We start from the raw sequence: 19,037 nt of genomic DNA on the forward strand, positions 1-19,037 counted from the left end.
AGATTCCGGCAGCAACACTGAGACTATCATTACCATACATCAGGACAATGAATGAGGCTTTCAGCGAGCGGTAATAAGAATTTGATAAATCACGAGGCCAGAATTAACTAGACGTCACAACAATGAGACTCCTCTGATGGATGGAGGGAGGGCCACGGCACAGATTACTCAGAGAAGAGGAGAGGACGAGGGAATGAGAGGGGGGGGAGAGGAGGAGGAGGAGGAGGGCAATCCAGACAAGGTCAAAACAGGGTTTGAGAGAGAGGGAAGGAGGGGTGCCAGGCAAAGAGAGAGGAGGAGAAAGGGAGAGAGAGAGTGAGAGAGAAAAGAGGTAACACTCTAGAGAGAGACTGCAACGGAGAAGATATAGGAGGACAGGTGGAATAGAGAAAAAGAAAGAGAGGGAGAGAGTGGGGGGGTATGAGGGAGTGGACATTATGGGGGGCAGACATTATATCTGTCATTGTATCTCTGGTCATGGTCTCAGGAGTACTACATTTATCACGGAACAGTTTATCTCACCCTCCCTCCCCCCTCTCTCTCTTTGCCTCCCACTCCCCCTCCCTCCCTTCCTTCCTCTCTCTCTATCTCTCCCTCCCTCCCTCCCTCTGGCAGAGGGATGTGACACAGGGATGTTTATTTAATGAGAGCAGTCTGGAGGGGGTAATGAAATCTGCCGTAACACCATTAACCATGAGGCTTATCAGCACTGCTCTGGTCTGCTCTGCATGGGGACACACGTCAGCACGCTGCACCCCTTTGTTCTCTACACCCCTGGTGGCAGTGGCCCCTAACACAGGTCTGGGATAAGATTACCCATGTCACTGCAGCCTAACCTGGAGTGGCGGGTTGTATAAAAGTGGTAAAAAGCTAAAGTGACTTGAGGGATCTAAAGGGATCATTTTATCTTTGTACATGTTGTGTTCCCCGAGTTGACATGGAGGAGAGTGGAGAGAGGGTGAACTAGGAGGACTACAGTTAGGTACAAGTTCAAGTTTACTTGCCATATTCAAGTTCATTTGCTCTAATAACTACATTGGAAATATAGCTGACATTAAAGAGGTTTGATGATCACTACACAGAGACATGTAAATGAGCAGAGAGAGAAGCACATTAGTCATCCTGCCAGTCTCTCTCAGTCAGTCAGTCCCATTATTATTTATGACCATAATTGGCCCATGTATCCTCAGGCTACTGACTACTCTCCCCTACTCTCTGATGGATCTGCTGACGGCCCCACTCAGCCCAGCCACTCAACACTGCGCTGTGTATGTGTGTGCGTGCACCTTTTATGAATGTGTTTAACTTCCTGACCTCCAGTACAATTAAACATCAACGTGTCCCTGCTGACATCATTTCCAGGCGGAGGCTTTTCATTGTCTTAATTTATGATGTGAGACACTTAAATGCTATTAGTAAATTAGCCTGGCTGAACAGAACGAGACAAAGCATGGCTTCATGACCTTCTATAGGCTGCTACTGGACTAAAATATTACAAGAGAAGAACTGGCTCTCAGGTGAAGCTCACTGGGATACTACTGGTCCTTATGATAATGCAACATCACAACCAAATAAATGATTGAATATCGTTATTTTTTACCTTTGTTTTGCCTTACTTCTTAGTGATCCATTGTAGCTCAGTTGGTAAAGCATGGCGCTTGTAATGCCAAAGTAGTGGGTTCGCTTCCCGGGACCACCCATACGTAATATGTATGCAAGCATAACTGTAAGTTGCTTTGGATAAAAGTGTCTGCTAAATGGCATATATAGTGTCTTCAGGAAGTATTCATACCCTTTGACTTTTTCCACATTTTGTTGTGTTGCAGCCTGAATTTAAAATGTACAATTTTGTGTCACTGGCCCACACACAAAAACCCCATAATGTGGAATCAATATTTTAGAGTCTTTTTTTTTTTTTAAGGGGGAAAAAGCAGATATTGTATATCCCTTTGAGCATGGTGAACTTATGAATTGCACTTTGGATGGTGTATCAATACACCCAGTCACTACAAAGATACAGGCATCCTTCCTAACTCAGTTGCCGGAGAGGAAGGACACCGCTCAGGGATTTCACAAGGCCAATGGTGACTTTAAAACAGTTACAGAGTTTAATGGCTGTAGGAGAAAACTGAGGATGGATCAACAACGTTTTAATTACTCCACAATACCAACCTAAATGACAGAGTGAAAAGAAGGACTCCTGTACAGAATAAAAATATTCCAAAACATGCATCCTGTTTGCAAAGAAATTAACTTTATGTCCTGAATACAAAGCGTTATGTTTGGGGCAAATCCAACACAACACATCACTGAGTACCACTCATCATCTTTTCAAGCATGGTGGTGGCTGCATCAGGTTATGGGTATGCTTGTCATCGGCAAGGACTAGGGAGTTTTTTGGGATAAAAAGAAACAGAATAGAGCTAAGCACAGGCAAAATCCTAGAGGAAAACCTGCTTCAGTATGCTTTCCAACATACACTGGGAGACAAATTCCCCTTTCAGCAGGACAATAACCTAAAACACAAGGCCAAATATACACTGGAGTTGCTTACCAAGACAACATTGAATGAATGTTACTGAGTGGCCTAGTTACAGTTTTGACTTAAATCAGTTTGAAAATCTATGGCAAGACTTGAAAATGGCTGCCTAGCAATGATCAACAACCAACTTGACAGAGCTTGAATACTTTTTTAAAGAATAATGTGCAAATATAGTACTTACCCAGAAAGACCGAAGGTGATTCTAACATGTATTGACTCAGGGGTGTGAATACTTATGTAAACAAGATATTTCTGTATTTCATTTTCAATACATTTGCAAAAGTTTCTAAAAACATGTTTTCACTTTGTCATTATGGGATATTGTGTGTAGATGGGTGAGAAAAATTATTAATTCAATCGATTTTGAAATGTAACAAATTAATTGTTGAGTTAAGCAGGCCAGATGAATGGTGCTGTAATTGAATCCAGAGAGAGGAACACAGGGTCACAGGTTCAGGTAGGATCATACATCACTAGGGATGAGTAGTGTCTCCAATGAACCCAGCGTAACCCTAAGTCACCCCCAACACTACAAGGACAGGGATAGAGAGAGAGAGAGCAATAGAGAGAGAGTTTGAGGAGAGAGGGGGAGAGGGAGAGAGAGAGAGAGAGAGAGAGAGAGAGAGAGAGAGAGAGAGAGAGAGAGAGAGAGAGAGAGAGAGAGAGAGAGAGAGAGAGAGAGAGAGAGAGAGAGAGAGAGGGGGGGGGAGATAGGTGGAGAGAGAAAGAGAGAGAAGGGTGGTGAGAGAGCGAGAGTAGGAGGTATTGGCAGGTGATTAGTGCGTGAATGGGTTGGTTGGTTGGTTGGTTTAATGATTGACAGTCAGACCATAGAGGTTAGTAGCTAAGTGGTCCATTGACTCCTCTGAGAAATGCTGCTTGACATCTGCTGATGACTTCATTGTCTCAGTGTTCTTCAATTAGACTGTGGGTGAATCTCAATAGTCTCAATACTCCTCTGTCTGATGTGTGCACTAGCTCACTCCCCCTTGTGGATTGGAATAGACTATGCTGAAGGACCTATAGGGAGTGTCCAGACCAAGTGTAACACCTTTTGCACCTTGCACATGAACTTTACCGTCAAGCATGTATTAAATAATATGTATTCTCAACCATTTGAAAATTTTTCCTTTATGGTTTGAGTGCGAGTACCCTTTGGATTATATTTCGTTTTTTTACTCTTAGCTGCTTACTATATAGCCTTGGCTCACACTCTTGTTTTCTCTCTAATTCAGAATGACAAGGCTAAGAGAGAGCTGTCGTCTCAGTGTATGTCTTTAGTCTGGTGTTGACAGACATGGAGACACAGACTCATACACACAGACACACACACACTCACTCACACTCACTCACTCACTCACACACAGTCACAGGGAGCTGGCTCCTGGCTACTTCTCACCATTCAATCATCATGGGACTCATACACAGTAGTGCGCACACACACACACTGCGCACCAGCTAAAATCACTTTGTGACCCTGAGATTTGAATCATATTCTACTTAACATGTGGCCTGGGCTCTAATTCTTCTACCAATGTTCTTTATAACTCTCCTTTCCTTTCCTTTCCCCCCCCCTCTCTCTCTCTCTCTCTCTCTCTCTCTCTCTCTCTCTCTCTCTCTGGGAATTGCAATTGAAGCGGTCGTCGCTCCCTCTCTCTCTCCCTCCATCTCTGTCTGCCTCTTTCAGGCCCTCTCCTTCATCCTCCTCCAACTTTCAAGCTCGCTTTCACGATCATGTCAAACAAGATGCCTCTCTTCTCTCCCTTAGTTCATTTCTGTGCCTGTCAGTGTCACACACGCACACTTAACACTACACTACAAAACAAAGGAATTGATTGCTGACTTCAGGAAGCAGAGAAGGGAACATGCCCTGATCCACATCAACGGGACTGCAGTAGAAAGAGTCAGCAGTTTGAAGTTCCTCTGCGTCCACATCACCGAGGACTTGACATGGACCAACAACACCTCCACTCTTGTCAAGAGCACGCAAGAGCATCTTTACTTCCTAAGGTGGCTGAGGAAACTTGACATGCTACCCTGGGTCCTCTCCAAATACTACCGCTGCACCATCGAGAGCATCCTGACCGACCGCAATGCACTCCAGCAGGTGGTGAAGATGGCTCATTACATCACTGGGACCGTGCTCCCTCCCATCCAGGACATCTACTCGAAATGGTGCATGAGGAAGGCCCACAGCATCATCAAGGACCCCACACACCCCAGCCAAGAGCTGTTCTCTCCCTTATCGCCGGGCAGACGGTATCGGAGCATGAGGTCTGATACCAACAGGCTCAGAGACAGTTTCTATCTACAAACCATCAGACTGCTGAACACTTGAACTGGAATGACTGGACATGCACTCATGCACACACCCACACAGATATACACTCATTTGACATGGGGTTCTCTAAGGAGCATTAGCTGAATTGGTTAGTTATGTAAATGTTGATATTATTCTGTGACCGTTTGTGGTTGTAGTTTCTGTAGATGGGTCTTTCTATAAATAAAGGGGCCAATGTGTGACATCAGGGTCAGAATTTCAAAATGGTTTGATATACATTTAAATATGATTTTCTTGTAGCTTCACATGTGTAGTTACAGGGATACAAGTATAGGTAGGCACAATGAGACCATAACTCCACCTAGCAACAACAAAACATCTACATGTCATTCAAAATATCACAAGAAACATGGACACCACATGTTTCTTTGTCATGCCTAGTTGTCAGGTCTTCTTGTGCTTTAGTTAACAGCCCTGATTGGCCCATAGGATGGTTTAGAGCCCACCCCCTTACCCAGATGAACAGTCATTGGTCTATTATAATCAGATCACATTGTGATGTCATGATGTGGGCCAAAAGTTCCATCCCTCCTGAACAGGCTGAAATTCCAGGCATTTCACGTTTTTAACTGCACTGCCCCTTTAAAATGTTTAGACCGTGCCTGACTGACTGACTGACCACGCTATCATAATACTCATGGCCTGTCCAGAAACAACCCCTAGCCCCTACTGCCCAGAGTCTAGACACTTGTGGAGATCTGAGATGGATTGATGGGTGGTGACATTGTGAGAGCTCCACCTTACCCTCTGAAAGGCTTGGAGGAATGTTGGTGGTATTGCTTACACCTGTCCAATCCTCTCAGATCTCAACAAGTGTCTAGGGGTAGGGGCTAGGGGTTGCTTCTGAACAGGATCCCACAACCCTCCGGGTGTGTGGTGGACCTACAGCACGACTCGAGGCATTGGTTGGATGTTTCATTCTATTGCTATACACACATGGATTTGCACAGGTGTAAGCTGGACACACCCACAGCACCCTATCAGGCTGATCAGACAGTTCTGGGTAGCTGAAGACCTGCTGTAAACAGTGAAAGGATACATTTACATGTCTACTATTCACACACTTGCTTCATTCCCGTGAGTTAGATGTGCAACCACTGACTAACTATAGCTAGGGGCATATCTGTAGTCTAGTTGTTTTAACCCTATTCTATGGATTTCACATGACTGGGCAAGGGCGCAGCAATGGGTGGGCCTGGGCATAGGCCCACCCACGCGGGAGCCAGGCCCAGACAATCAGAATGAGTTTTACCCGACAAAAGGGCTTTATTACAAAAATAAATTATCCTCAGAACCACCAACCCGTTTATATTTTTGTTTAGAGTAGGAAGACCCAGATACAGAGCTGCCAACTCTCACGCTTTCGCCGTGTGACACGTTTTTGCCTGTTTTCACACGCACTCACGCCACACATCCAATTTCTCACGCATCAAAAATCGGCCGAGACTCGTTCGTTCCTTTTTTTCAAACTCCCCGATGGTAGATGGCGCTGATGAGCGCCACTGAACCATATGCGCTGCACCCCGAAGTTAGAGACAGAAGAAGATATACTATTGCCGCGAAAGACAACAGGAGAAGAAACAGTCACTACCTCAATAAGTCTGATAAGAAGCTGAGCTGAGACTAGGTATGTAACAATGAAATGTCGTCCAATTGAGTACTCACTGTCTTAAACTTTAAAAACTTGAAGCTGTGTTGTGTTTCCTGACAAGTGCTGTGGACTATGCACTTAAGAAGCTGCCACTGGAAGAGCCACTGATCAAGCACGCACAATTTGTAGATGTACGGCAGAGGGCTGAAAGTGACATCGAAGATGTCCTGTACTTTGTTGAAAGGTTAGTTTTTTTTCTCAAATTATTGACTATCATCTTAGCTAAAATACCCTGTGTTTTATGATGAGGTGTGTTCACTCCTAAACTGCACATTAGATATTATTATGTGGCTTCTCCTCAAAGATGTGTATGAACTGCCGCTGGTTGATGACTATATATCTAAAATGTAACAACTTGTAACTCTACTTTCATAAATAGGTTTCCCCATCTCCTCCCATACCATGGGCCAGAGGAGCATGACCTTCTGGGTGAGGAGTTTCTAAATTATCAGACCATGCCAATGATATCCCTGCAGGACGAAACTGAAATGGAAAGCTTCTGGGCTGAAATGGCAACCCGGAAGCATAAGGTAAACATTTTTTCATTTTTTGTCTTTCCTTTTGGCAGGTGTGGCTTGGCTACATCTGTTGCTTAAAATTGTTGCATGCATATATGTGTCATGCATGTTGCAAATGTTGCATGTTTTTATCTGAACTTTGTTAATGGATCAACCTACAGTATACTTACAGTATTAATCAATCAAAAATCAAGGTATGTTTTTCCATTGTGTTTTGGTGCATTTTCCATAGGTGACAGGAGCCAAAGAATTCGAGAGGCTTGCTGCCGTCGCCAAGCTTGTCCTGGTGTTGCCCCATGCAAACGCAGATGCTGAGAGGGTGTTTTCAGTTGTGGGACTGAACAAAACCAAGAGAAGAAACAGCCTAGCATTGGATGGCACCCTGTCCTCAATAATGACCATAAAGATGGCCAATCTGGAGCCCTGCTTCAAATGGGAGCCCCCCTCCGATATCATCAAGGCCTCCAAGAAGGCCACAGGCCAGTATAACCATGCCGACAGATCATAGACAAGAGGCTCATTTGAGATGAGCCAGGTCTGCGCAGAATCGATCACCGGCGATCACCGCCCAATGCATGCTGGTTAGATTTGTGTCCGACTTGATCCCGACTTTCTCTGACGTCAAGCACAGGTGGGCAACGATAACCTCATGAGCTCAAGGCGGCCGCAGTTCTGAGACGCAGGCAGTGCAATTGCTTTTCACCGACTGCAGGACCCAGGCGGACCCAGGACAAAATCTCACTCCAAGGTTTTTTGAAAAGTTGGCAGGTATGCAGATATGATAATATCCTGAGGAGTGTGTAAATAAAGTGAGATGTCTGTTCTTCAGGGGATGGCGCCATGGCTAAATAGTGGACAGTTAAGTTTCTATAAAGCTAAACCTAATTTCTCTCTTATGTAGCCACTAGTCTAGTTTGTGGAACACTGGTGTGAAACTGTTAGCTAAGGTCGCCACCTGGTGGACAAAGACTGTAACCTCAACACGTTGCCTGAAAAACAAGCAACAATAAGGATACAATAAGTGTGCACCCTCTTTTTTTAACAGTAAAATAAGTGATCTAAAGAAGGGGAGGGAGCAGTGCTATGGAACAGAAATAGTAGTTTTTCAATAGAGTGTCTATTGTCTATTCTCAAGGTAAATAATTGTATTACTCTACAAAGTAACATACTTGGGTCTCACATTACATTTTTTGTAAGTAGGGGCAACAAACTTAAATATTATTTTTGACATTGTGAATCGCGTCAATGTAAAAGGGTGAGAGATATCTACACATCAGAAAGTTCTTAAACTTGCTTTGCAAACACCCAGCTGGTAGAGCACGGCGCTTGTAACGCCAAGGTAGTGGGTTCAATCCCCGGGACCACCCATACACAAAAATGTATGCACGCATGACTGTAAGTCGCTTTGGATAAAAGCGTCTGCTAAATGGCATATTATTATTATTATAATCAGATGTCATTAATTTACAACCCTTCAGACACACACAAGCCTCACATACATTTGGTCATTTGATTATCCCAATGATTTGATATGACATTCAGATGCTAGTTCTATACAGAGTGAGCTGCAATCATCCAGTAGCTAATGTTATCAAGCACCTGCGAATTGATTTGATACGTAGAAGTCACGTAATAGCGTAAAAAAAACACAAATCCATGGTAGCTGCATTGGAAGGGACATGGAGTAACTTGGGAGAAGATTGAACAAATAGTGATACAAAAAAAGAAAATGGTTGGCCATCAGCAAAAGTCCATTCCCCAACACTCTTTCACTCTCCATCATCTCTCTTTCCATCTCTCTAAAATGTTTTCCCCTCATCTCTCTCTATTTCCCTATCTAAAAACAGTCCTGTAGATTACCATAATTCCAGAACTTCTAACTAACAGATCCTCCAGTGATATCTCACGGGACAGTTAACTGCAGTGTTCCTACAGTCAGTTTGGGTTGGGAGGAGTCTGATGATGATGATGACTTGCGACAACCCCTCTCTGCCCCCCCTACCCCTCCGGTGTGTCCCGGTGTTCCGTCGCAGTATTCCGGCTGTCTTCCGTGCTGGTGCCCATACTGGAAGCGGATGTGGAGCTCTCCGACACGACAGCGAGGCAGGATGTCTGGGATCCACTCTATCACAAAGTGAGTGGGGTCCTTCTGATCCGCTGTACACAGTCCTGTGGCGATCAGAAGAAATCAGTTCATATGACATCACACACTCACCAGCCCAGCACGGCCCAGGCCAGCTCAATGTAAGCCTACTAAAAAGTGTGTGCCCTCAGGCCTGGAGGGAAGCTAAAATCATTCAGCTACCCAAGAATAGTAAAGCCCCCTTTACTGGCTCAAATAGCCGACCAATCAGCCTGTTACCAACCCTTAGTAAACTTCAGGAAAAAATGGTGTTTGGCCAGATACAATGTTATTTCACAGTAAACAAACTGACAACAGACTTTCAGCTTATAGGGAAGGATAACTCAACAAGCACAGCACTTACACAAATGACTGATGATTGGCTGAGAGAAATTAATGATATAATGATTGTGGGGGCTGTCTTGTTAGACTTCAGTGCAGCTTTTGACATTATCGATCATAGCATTTTTTTAGGGGGGCATAAAAGACACCAGGAAATTAGCTCCAAGTGATTTTATTTTTGGAAATCTCTTCCCAAGTATTCCCACGCATAATAAAGAGACATGATCATATACAAATGCAAACAAGGTTTGAAATTATTATGTTTTAGTCAAATATCTGTTCGGGCTTCTTGTGGTCAATTTGCAGTCTACAAATTATTTGTAATTATTTTCTGGCCCTCCTACCATCCGCTCAAGAAAACTCCCATAGCTGAATCTAGTTGATGATCCCTGACACGCATACACACACTCACTCACTCACTCACTCACTCACAGATATTGACCAACTTTGAGGAAGGTGCGTAGCTCCAGGGGTCGTTTGGCCTGTCCGTGCGGCTGTAGCCCTCAGTGGGGTCGAGGCAGCGGAACGGAGAGAAGGAACCATCAATGTTCTTCACAACACTCTGGGTCGACTCCAGGGCCAGCTACACAGCCAGAGGAGGACAGAGAGCGAGAGGGATACAGTTGAAGTCGGAAGTTTACATACACCTTAGCCAAATACATTTAAACTCAGTTTTTCACAATTCCTGTCATTTAATCCTAGTAAAAATCAGTTAGGATCACCACTTTATTTTAAGAAAGTGAAATGTCAGAATAATAGTAGAGAGAATGATTTATTTCAGCTTCAAGATATCCACATAATATTCCTTCCTCATGATACCATCTATTTTGTGAAGTGCACCAGTCCCTCCTGCAGCAAAGCACCCCCACAGCATGATGCTGCCACCCCCGTGCTTCACGGTTGGGATGGTGTTCTTCGGCTTGCAAGCTTTCCCCTTTTTTTTATGGCGGTTTTGGAGCAGTGGCTTCTTCCTTGCTGAGATTCCTTTCAGGTTATGTCGATATAGGACTCGTTTTACTGTGGATATAGATACATTTGTACCCGTTTCCTCCAGCATCTTCACAAGGTCCTTTGCTGTTGTTCTGGGATTGATTTGCACTTTTCGCACCAAAGTACGTTCATCTCTAGGAGACAGAACGCGTCTCCTTCCTGAGCGGTATGACAGCTGCGTGGTCCCATGGTGTTTATACTTGCATACTATTGTTTGTACAGATGAACGTGGTACCTTCAGGCGTTTGGAAATTGCTCCCAAGGATGAACCAGACTTGTGGAGGTCTACAATTTTTTTCTGAGGTCTTGGCTGATTTCTTTTGATTTTCCCATGATGTCAAGCAAAGAGGCACTGAGTTTGAAGGTAGGCCTTGAAATACATGGACGGGGCCATGTACCGTCAAATCTTGGGTGATAACCTCCTTCCCTCAGCCAGGGCATTGAAAATGGATCGTGGATGGGTATTCCAGCATGACAATGACCCAAAACACACGGCCAAGACAACAAAGGAGTGGCTCAAGAGGTCCTGGAGTGGCCTAGCCAGTCTCCAGACCTTAATCCCATAGAAAATCTGTGGAGGGAGCTGAAGGTTCGAGTTGCCAAACGTCAGCCTCGAAACCTTAATGACTTGGAGATGATCTGCAAAGAGGAGTGGAACAAAATCCCTCCTGAGATGTGTGCAAACCTGGTGGCCAACTACAAGAAACGTCTGACCTCTGTGATTGCCAACAAGGGTTTTGCCACCAAGTATTAAGTCATGTTTTTGCAGAGGGGTCAAATACTTATTTCCCTCTTTAAAATGCAAATAAATTTATAACATTTTTGACATGCGTTTTTCTGGATTTGTTTGTTGTTATTCTGTCTCTCACTGTTCAAATAAACCTACCATTAAAATTATAGACGGATCATCTCTTTGTCAGTGGGCAAACGTACAAAATCAGCAGGGGATCAAATACTTTTTTCCCTCACTGTATATAGGTCCTGGATGACAGGAAGCTTGGCCCCAGTGATGTACTGGGCTGTACACACTACCCTCTATAGCGCCTTACGGTCGGATGCCGAGCAGTTGCCATACCAGGCGGTGATGCAACCGGTCAGGATGCTCTCGATGGTGCAGCTGTAGGACTGTTTGAGGATCTGGGGACCCATGCCAAATCTTTTCAGTCTCCTGGGGGGGAAAAAGGCGTTGTCGTGCCCTCTTCACGACTTTCTTGGTGTGTTTGGACCATGATAGTTTGTTGGTGATGTGGACACCAAGGAACTTGAAACTCTCGACCCGCTCCACTACAGCCCCATCAATGTGAATGGGGGCGTGTTCGGCCCTCCTTTTCCTGTAGTCCACGATCATCTCCTTTGTCTTGCTCATGTTGAGAGAGAGGTTGTTGTCCTGGCACCACACGGCCAGGTCTCTGACCTCCTCCCTATAGGCTGTCTCATCGTTGTCGGTGATCAGGCCTACCACCGCTGTGTCATCAGCAAACTTAATGATGGTGTTGGAGTCGTGCTTGGCCACGCAGTCGTGGGTAAACAGGGAGTACAGGAGGGGTTTTAAGCACGCACCCCTGAGGGGCCCCTGTGTTGATGATCAGTGTGGCAGATGTGTTGTTGACTACCCTTACCACCTGGGGGCGGCCCGTCAGGAAGTCCAGGATCCAGTTGCAGAGGGAGGTGTTTAGTCCCAGGGTCCTTGGCTTAGTGATGAGCTTTGTGGGCACTATGGTGTTGAACGCTGAGCTGTAGTCAATGAACAGCATTCTCAGATAGGTGTTCCTTTTGTCCAGGTGGGAAAGGGCAATGTGGAGTGCGATTGAGATTGCGTCATCTGTGGATCTGTTGGGGCGGTATGCGAATTGGAGTGGGTCTAGTGTTTCCGGGATGATGGTGTTGATGTGAGACATGACCAGCCTTTCAAAGCACTTCATGGCTACCGACGTGAGTGCTACGAGGCGGTAGTCATTTAGGCAGGTTACCTTCGCTTTCTTGGGCACAATCCAAGAAAAGCTTCTCAACACACTGACATAAGAAGTTTGAGAACTTTGTAAGTAGATGAAATAAAAGAGAGCTCAAAGAGGGATGGGGGAGTGACATAAAAGAGAGTGAAAGGACAGTTAACATTTTAGCAGATGCTCTTATCCAGAGCGACTTTCAAGGGCACATTGATAGATTTATTTATCACCTAGTCAGCTCTGGGATTCGAATCAGCAACTCTCTTTACCGCTAGGCTACGTGCCTCTGGGGTGTCAAATATTTGTTTGACCTGCATCAGGTTGGTGATGTGCCAGGTGTACTTTGAGAAGGAGCCATGGGGCAGATCATCATTTCTCACAAACGCTGACCAAAGAAAACAAAAATGTTCGTGTCGGGATTGTGTTAAGGTTTACCTGTAGTTGTTTTAGGATTAGTCTTGTGAGGCCATCCGTCCAAATATTGGAAGTCTGGAGAACTTCAGTACTTTTTCTTTGAATGGGTGTGCTGGCTGTTAACGCTCACTTTTGATTGGCCCTGAGTAGAAATTATATTACGTTTTGTCTGTGCCTCTTTTCCTAATGGGTTGGGCAAAAACTTAGTAGCCTATGCTGTGTTATTTTTGTGTCTTATCCTAGCTAGTTTGTTGCAAGTCAGTAAAAACATATTTGATTGGTTTGTTAGGTGGCAATGCTTCAACTAGCTTCCATCTAGACTCTAGACCGTATTTTTGGCATTTTTCTGCAGAAAAGTTCCCCAGGCTATGTTAGGTTTAGAGTAGGCTCATTTGTGGAGTTGGAGTTGCATTAGGGTTGGGGTTGGGTTAGGTTTGGGTTGTGGTTCTCGTTAAGGTTTACCAGAGGTAGCGTTGGGCAGCCGTCTCTTCTTGGATCGCAGGGACAGACAGTGCTGCAGGGCGTTGAAGAACACCTGGGGAACCTTGAACACCAGAGCCTCCGGCATACCTGGAGACAACAACATCTTCATCATCATCATCAATTAAACAAACTCAGAGGGGCAGAGGGCTGTGTATGTGTGTTACTGTCAAACTGGTAGTGCATGGTCTGGTGGATCCTCTCTGTAACGCTGGCTAGCCACTGCTGGAACCCCAGGTTCACCAGGCTCTCAGGCTGGCTGTTCCCTGACACACACACGCGTCATATTTAAAGAGATAGAGTAATATAATATAACGTTTTAATGCTCAAGATGCTGTGGTTAATTAGATACTCATAAGAAAGAAAGAAAGAAAGATGGACAGGACAGAAACAGTTGGTGAGAGACAGAGAGAAAGAGAAACACAGTAGGGAGACAGGCAGGCAGGCAGCACCTGGCTTCTTGAGTCCAGTAGAAACGAGCACCAGGACCAGGAGGTTTCCTCTGACCAGGCCTCCTATGGCTGGGGGGCTGCCCCCACTCTCTACCCACCCCTACCCCTACCCCTATCCCTACAGGACATATAGCTGGGGGAGCTGGGGATGGAGGGAGGAGTGGGGACAGGGAGGAGAGAGAGGGAAGAGAGAGAGAGAGGGGCGAGACACAGGAAAAGGAGGAAGAAAGGAGATACAGAGAGAGACAGTCACAAAGAAGAAAGAGAGGACAGATTGAGAGAGAAAAAACGTGCTCAGGCAGCTCTCAAAGAACACACAGGTCCTATTTCGATGATGAGGCACTTCTATTTGATGAACAGTGTGATTAACAGGGCAGCTCACCAATGACGTGCTCCTCCAGACGGAGCGTTTTAGTTTTGTGAGCAGTGATTGGTTCAGACAGTTGAGATGGGTTGGAGACACAAGAACTGTGCAGTCAGCATTCCGTTGCACACCTACAGTACAAATGACAGGGAGGCAATTCACTTTCTCTTACATGCACTGCATTGCACATACACACACACCATATGACGTATTACACAAAGTGCAAAGATCACACACACACACACACCAATCCCGCTCCTAGAGACCTACCATTGGAGCTGTAGTTGAGGAAACGTGTGAACTCTGAGGCCAGTTTCTCATCGTTGGCGAAGGCACAGACACAGGCATAGAAGTGGAGGCAGAGGTATGGAGCTGCAGGGCCAGAACCAGGACCAGGCCGAGAGATGGAGTCGGGTAAGACACCAGAGGAGACGACACCTGAGGACCCTCTCACCTCCCCTTCCACCCGCCGTACCCCCTCTGACACTCTCCTGACAGAAACACAGCGCCCTCTCTGCCCCTACCCTCACCCTTCCCCCCAGCACCTATGGTCAGGTGAAGCAGCCTCAGAGGATGACTTGGTCCACTGTTACATTTCACCACCAGGGTATTTTTGTTCACCCTCTGGACCAGGGGTCCCGGGGACTCAGTAGCCAGCCTCCAGAGCTCTTCCCTGGCCTCGGCTGAGGCCTTCAGCCCCTCCAGAATGGAACTCTTCAGAGGGAGAGGGGTGGCCTGCGTATGGCACTCCATGCCTTGCTTCACGTGGACACAGGGAGTGACAGAATTGGAAAACCTGCTTGGAGAGGGTGTTGGTCCGAACAGCAGCCTGCTGCGATTGGCTCTGGCCTGTCCTTTTACCCTGGGCGTGGCGACAGGTGGGCAGGAAGCAGCGGCCCTCGTTGTCCCGGGTCACCAGGGTCTCCTCGTCGCTCGTGGCAATGGCTGTTTCCGTGGGGACGAGCTCTACGAACCCCCGCTGTGTTGCCGCCACTCTCGCCCCCCTCCCTTGCCAGACAGAGAACACCTGTGCATGTCCACCTGAAGATCCACCACCTCTACCTTCATCTCCCTCTCCCTCTTCCCCTCCTCTGTTGATCACCACCCACACCACCTCCACCGCCCCTCTCTTACCCCCCCCCCCCCCCCCCCGGCTCAGAAGACAATGCCACAGGCCATTTTCTTGCAGCTGAGCTACGAGTCCCGTTGTAAACGCCACACTGGAGACACTTCCTGATCCCCGGTAGGGTGGGCTTGCCCAGGTTGGAAAGGAAGGATGGGGTGGTGCTGGTAGCAGTCTTGCTGCTCTTTCTCTGCTTGGAGCAGAGGTTGGGCAGTGTAGGGACAGGGGTCTGTGATGTGGGGGAGACCACCAGTGTGGGGGGGTGAGGTCACTGCCACCCCAGACTCCATTTTGGGCAGTCTGGAAAACTAAGTATGAAAAGAGCACAGACACAGAGTGATCTAATTTTACTAAGTAGATAATACTGCAATCAATGTGATCAAAAAATAACTTAGGCCATAATGCAATCTTTTGTTCCAGTGAAGCACTTGTAGGCCTATATCGAATTTACTTATTTAATCAGACATAGTATTTTTTTTTTATTATACAATATGGCAAATAATTTATCATGAAACACCTGTTATTTATCAACTCATGTAACTTTCATAAGAAAGGAATAGAAAACCCCATTTATTTAGGATGACATTGTCCCTGAAGTGAACAATAACGTTGCGTAAAATGTGTCCATAATTACAGTGGGGAAAAAAAGTATTTAGTCAGCCACCGATTGTGCAAGTTCTCCCACTTAAAAAGATGAGAGAGGCCTTTAATTTTCATCGTAGGTACACGTCAACTATGACAGACAAAATGAGAAAAAAAAATCCTGAAAATCACATTGTAGGATTTTTAATGAATTTATTTGCAAATTATGGTGGAAAATAAGTATTTGGTCAATAACAAAAGTTTCTCAATACTTTGTTATATACCCTTTGTTGGCAATGACACAGGTCAAACGTTTTCTGTAAGTCTTCACAAGGTTTTCACACACTGTTGCTGGTATTTTGGCCCATTCCTCCATGCAGATCTCCTCTATAGCAGTGATGTTTTGGGGCTGTCACTGGGCAACACGGACTTTCAACTCCCTCCAAAGATTTTCTGTGGGGTTGAGATCTGGAGACTGGCTAGGCCACTCCAGGACCTTGAAATGCTTCTTACGAAGCCACTCCTTCTTTGCCCGGGCGGTGTGTTTGGGATCATTGTCATGCTGAAAGACCCAGCCACGTTTCATCTTCAATGCCCTTGCTGATGGAAGGAGGTTTTCACTCAAAATCTCACGATACATGGCCCCATTAATTCTTTCCTTTACACGGATCAGTCGTCCTGGTCCCTTTGCAGAAAAACAGCCCCAAAGCATGATGTTTCCACCCCCATGCTTCACAGTAGGTATGGTGTTCTTTGGATGCAACTCAGCATTCTTTGTCCTCCAAACACGACGAGTTGAGTTTTTACCAAAAAGTTATATTTTGGTTTCATCTGACCATATGACATTCTCCCAATCCTCTTCTGGATCATCCAAATGCACTCTAGCAAACTTCAGACGGGCCTGGACATGTACTGGCTTAAGCAGGGGGACATGTCTGGCACTGCAGGATTTGAGTCCCTGGCGGCGTAGTGTGTTACTGATGGTAGGCTTTGTTACTTTGGTCCCAGCTCTCTGCAGGTCATTCACTAGGTCCCCCCGTGTGGTTCTGGGATTTTTGCTCACCGTTCTTGTGATCATTTTGACCCCACAGGGTGAGATCTTGCGTGGAGCCCCAGATCGAGGGAGATTATCAGTGGTCTTGTATGTCTTCCATTTCCAAATAATTGCTCCCACAGTTGATTTCTTCAAACCAAGCTGCTTACCTATTGCAGATTCAGTCTTCCCAGCCTGGTGCAGGTCTACAATTTTGTTTCTGGTGTCCTTTGACAGCTCTTTGGTCTTGGCCATAGTGGAGTTTGGAGTGTGACTGTTTGAGGTTGTGGACAGGTGTCTTTTATACTGATAACAATTTCAAACAGGTGCCATTAATACAGGTAACGAGTGGAGGACAGAGGAGCCTCTTAAAGAAGAATTACATGTCTGAGAGAGCCAGAAATCTTGCTTGTTTGTAGGTGACCAAATACTTATTTCCCACCATAATTTGCAAATAAATTCATTAAAATCCTACAATGTGATTTTCTTTTTTTTTCTTTTCTCAATTTGTCTGTCATAGTTGACGTGTCCCTATGATGAAAATTACAGGCCTCTCATCTTTTTAAGTGGGAGAACTTGCACAATTGGTGGCTGACTAAGTACTTTTTTTCCCCACTGTATGTATACCAGACGCATCGCAATCTACTGTTCCATGCGTGTTTGGCCATGATTGGTTACAGCTGACTGGATACCTATGTTGTTTCACTACCTATGATCATGCCGCTGTATGGCGGGTTTCAGTTTCTATTCACAAGCCTCTCGACCGTCGCCATTCCTCCTTACATCCGTGTCTCCGCATTGCGCCTGTAATGAGCCTTATGTTTGGGTCGTTGGTCACAGGGCCAAGATGAGAACCATGGGAGCTACACTGAACAAAATGTCTCCTTTGCCAAGATAATCCACACACCTGACAGTTTTGGCATATCAAAAAGCTGATTAAACAGCATGATCACTACACAGGTGCACCTTGTGCTCGGGACAATAAAAGGCCACACTGAAATGTGCAGTTTTGTCACACAACACAATGCCACAGATGTATCAAGTTTTGAGGGAGCGTGCAATTGGCATGCTGACTGCAGGAATGTACACCAGATCTGTTGCCAGATAATTCAATGATAATGTCTCTACCATAAGCCAACTCCAACATCGTTTTAGAGAATTTGGCAGTACGTCCAACTGCCGTCACAACCGCAGACCACGTGTATGGCGTCGTGTGGGCAAGCGGTTTGCTGATGTCAACGTTGTGAACAGATTGCCCCATGGTGGCGGTGGGGTTATGGTATGGGCAGGCATTAGCTACGGACAACGAACATAATTTCATATAGTTTCAATGGAAATTTGAATGCACAGAGATAACGTGACGAGATCCTGAGGCCCATTGTCGTGTCATTCATCCGCCACCATCACCTCATGTTTCAGCATGATAATGCACAACCCAATGTCACAAGGATCTGTACACAATTCCTGGAACCTGAAAATGGCCCAGTTCTACCACGGCCTGCATACTCACCAGACATGTCACCCATTGAGCATGTTTGGGATGCTCTGGATCGACGCGTACGACAGCGTGTTCCAGTTCCCACCAATATTAAGCAACTTCGCACAGCCATTAAAGAGGAGAGGGACAACATTCCACAGGCCACAATCAACAGCCTGATCAACTCTATGCGAAGGAGATGTGTCACACTGCATGAGGCAAATGGTGATCACACCAGATACTGACTGGTTTTGTGATCAACGCCCCTACCTCTTTTTTAAGGCATCTGTGACCAACAGATGTATTCTCAGTCATTTGAAATCCATTTATTATGGCCTAATAAATGTATTTCAATTGACAGATTTTCTTAGATAACTCAGTAAAATCTTTGAAATTCTTGCACGTTGTGTTTATATTTTTGTTCAGTATATTTTGTTAATAAATTCATGCTCAACAGCTTGTGTCAAACGTTTCTGTACTGTAGGCAGGCCTGCTCTTGTATTGACTCAATGACTCTTCAAATATTCCAGTTTCTGCTACTAACAAAATGTTACCTGATATCAAAATCACTGGATCTGAATATTACAAGTATGAAAGCTCATTGTAAACCTAAAAGCATTTCATTGCAAGACTTAACCACTCTCACATCAAGCCTGTAAA

General features: G+C 45.5%; 2 pseudogenes across 2 annotated transcripts in view; one reads left to right on the top strand and one right to left on the bottom strand.

The window, feature by feature from the left end:
* LOC311099409 overlaps window positions 1–7,898 on the top strand; it is a 163,985-nt pseudogene extending 156,087 nt beyond the window's left edge. The window contains exons 6-9 of the transcript in view: window positions 4,331–4,552; window positions 6,596–6,718; window positions 6,914–7,064; window positions 7,285–7,898. The product of the transcript in view is annotated as an uncharacterized misc_RNA (transcript). The remainder of the gene's footprint in view (window positions 1–4,330; window positions 4,553–6,595; window positions 6,719–6,913; window positions 7,065–7,284) is intronic.
* Window positions 7,899–8,955: 1,057 nt separating this feature from the next.
* Window positions 8,956–15,575, bottom strand: LOC311099410 (uncharacterized protein C2orf42-like; annotated as a pseudogene). The gene is made up of 7 exons: window positions 14,433–15,575; window positions 14,181–14,293; window positions 13,514–13,612; window positions 13,329–13,436; window positions 12,737–12,837; window positions 9,959–10,099; window positions 8,956–9,221 (listed from the first exon to the last, which is right to left on the bottom strand). The product of its transcript is annotated as an uncharacterized protein C2orf42-like (transcript).
* Between the last annotated feature and the right edge of the window lie 3,462 nt (window positions 15,576–19,037).

This window comes from Coregonus lavaretus, assembly GCF_964263955.1.
Source record: "Coregonus lavaretus genome assembly, chromosome: 24".
NCBI classification, from domain to species: domain Eukaryota; kingdom Metazoa; phylum Chordata; class Actinopteri; order Salmoniformes; family Salmonidae; genus Coregonus; species Coregonus lavaretus.